This window comes from Rhinolophus sinicus, linkage group LG06, assembly GCF_036562045.2.
Source record: "Rhinolophus sinicus isolate RSC01 linkage group LG06, ASM3656204v1, whole genome shotgun sequence".
NCBI lineage: Eukaryota > Metazoa > Chordata > Mammalia > Chiroptera > Rhinolophidae > Rhinolophus > Rhinolophus sinicus.
In genome coordinates, this window is record NC_133756.1 from 94872615 (window position 1) to 94875516 (window position 2902).

General features: G+C 41.5%; 1 pseudogene; it reads right to left on the reverse strand.

Moving 5' to 3' along the window:
• Nucleotides 1-1691: 1691 nt before the first annotated feature.
• On the reverse strand, nucleotides 1692-2491 carry LOC109435081 (large ribosomal subunit protein eL8; annotated as a pseudogene).
• Nucleotides 2492-2902: the final 411 nt, after the last annotated feature.

Consider the following 2902-nt stretch of genomic DNA (forward strand, 5'->3'; position numbering starts at 1 on the left):
CAGGGAGACTGCACCAGTGATCCCCACAAGATACCTATTACATAAGGCAACTCTGCCAGGACTGGGTACACAGCACATCTAATACACAGAAACAAACACAGGGAGGCAGCCAAAATGAAGAGACAAAGTAACATATTTCAAATGAAAGAATGGGACAAAACTCCAGAAAAAGAATTAACAAAATGGAGTCAAGCAATCTGCCAGATGCAGAGTTCAAAACACTGGTTATCAGGATGCTTAATGAACGTAGGGGAAGAATAGATGATCTCAGCGGGAACTTCAACAGAGACAGGAAACATAAAAAATGACATAGAAACCATAAAAAGGAACTATTCAGAAATGAAGAATTCAGTAAGGAAATGAAGAATGCATTAGAGGGAATCAACAGTAGATTAGATGGAGCAGAGTATTTAATCAGCAATTTAGGAAACAAAGTAGCAGAAAACAACCAGTCAGAACATCAAAAAGAAAACAATAAAGAGTCCAAAAAACTGAGGACAATTTAAGGAAACCTCTGGGACAACATCAATTATACCAACGTTTGCATCACAGGGGTGCCAGAAGGAGAAGAGAGAGAGCAACACATTGAAAATCTATTTGAAGAAATAATGATGAAAAACTTCCTTAACCTGATGAAAGAAATAGACATGGAAGCCCAGGAAGTGCAGAGAGTCCCAAACAAGATGAACCCAAAGAGACCCACACCAAGACACATCACAATTAAAATGCCAAAGGTTAAAGACAATGAGAAAATCTTAAAAGCAGCAAAAGCAGTTAGTGACCTACAAGGGAGCTTCCATGAGACTGTCAGCTAATTTCTCAAAAGAAGCTTTACAGGCCAGAAGGGGTTGGCATGAAATACTCAAAGTGCTGAAAAGCAAGGACATACAACCAAGATTATTGTACCCAGCAAGCATATCATTTAGAATGGAAGGAGAGATAAAGAACTTCTCAGACAAGGTATCACTAAAGGAGTTTATTACCACCAAACCAGTATTACAAGAAATGTTAAAGGGATTTTTTTTTTTTTAAGAAAAAAATAAAACAGATGAATAATAAAATATCACAAGGAAAAAAAATTTACACTGACAAAGGCAAACACATAATAAAAGCAGTGTATCACCCATCACTAAACCTAGCTGTAATGCAGGGTCTCAGCTTCCTCTCCCTGCACAAGAATGCAGGATATGGTGAGGCCAAAAAGGAACATCAATGGAACCATAGGTAAGGGAGTCATACCACTATATTCTCGCTGGCGGCGGGGTTGGAGACACAGGAAACAGGAGCCACACGATCCACAATCTGCTGTCCATTTCTCTGCCAACCAACCAACCAACCAACCAACCAACCAACCAACCAACCAACCAACCAACCAACCGCCCCTTCCCCCTTGGCAGCGTAGCCACGGCAGTTATGTTAGTAGCTAATGGCTAACCAGTAACAGCTGATGGCCACCTAGTCACAACGGATGGTCATCTGATTACACCTGGTGGCCATCTAATAACTGAGCCAGCACCTTTCCACATGAGGCCGAGAGCCTGGAAACTGCTCTCTAGGACACTGTCCCCACACTAATACAAAATTTTAAAGGCAAAAATAGGAAGATCATATGTTTATTTTGTTTGTTTTTTTGGTTTTTTTTAAAGAGACTTTTTTTTACTTTTGTGTACAGAAAACACAACAGTGTACGCTCATCCCAGCTTGGTGGCCAGTTCTTTGGCCTTTGCCTTTTCCATCTTGGCAATGCAAGCTACCAATTTGGGGCCCAGAACGTTGCCTCCCCAGTGACAATGGCTCTCATTGTATCTGTCATTGTAATTGGTCCAGATAGTTTCCACCAGCTTAGCCAGCGCTCCTTTGTCTTCCAAATTAACCTCTGTGCAGGCAATGATGATGCCAGTCTTCCTGTGGACTAAACGCCTCAGCCTGGCCTTCCCCTTGATAATACAGTAGAGAACCCACATCTTAAGGCACAGAACAGGCAGGAAGACAACCAGCTTGACGGGACCCACATCATGTGCCGTCACCAGCAGCTGAGCCTTCTTTTTCTCCACCAAAGTGCTGACAGTATTAATCCCTACTTGAAAGACAGGTGGCCTCTTGGTGACAACATCCTTTTGCCAGAAGCTTCTTTCTCAGCCCAAACTAACAGTCTCTGCTTCTTCTCTTGCTTTGTCTCTGATCTGTACTTGTGAGCCAGCTTAAGCAGTTGAGTACGTAGCTGTCTGGAGGTCCAAGTTCCGGGTGAACTGGTTAATGGCAGGAAGCACTTTTAGGCGCTGATAGAGAATAGCTCTTTGCCCCTGTAGCTGAATGTAGCAGAGCCATTTGACAAAGTGGGTGAGGTCCCTTTTGGGCTGAATGTCCTGTCCAGTGCCAAAATACTTTGTTTCTCAAACAGCACATTTACCACCTCCTTGGCCTCCTGCTTCTTCATGACATCAGGGGCTGGCGCCACCTTCTTCCCCTTAGCCTCCTTCCCTTTCAGCATCTTGGACAGCAGGAGGAGGGAGGAGACCGTGTGTCTTTACAACAGTAAATTAAGGGATGAACACACACACACCCCAAAGAATTAAAATAATGACAAATACATAAATGTGCAGGGGGTGCATAAAAATAGTAGTGATTATAGAATATGTTCAAACTTAAGTGACCATCAATTTAAAATAGACTACTATAAACAGACGTTGGTATATATGAAGCACATGGTAACCACAAACCAAAAATCTACAGAAGATATTCAAGAAATAAAGAAAGGGGTTCAAACACTACACTACAGAAAGTCATCAACATATAAAAGAACAAGAGAATAAAAAAGAGAGAACTACAAAAACAATCAGAAAACAATAAAATGTCAATAACTACATACATATTAATTACTGTACATGTAAAAGGATTAAAT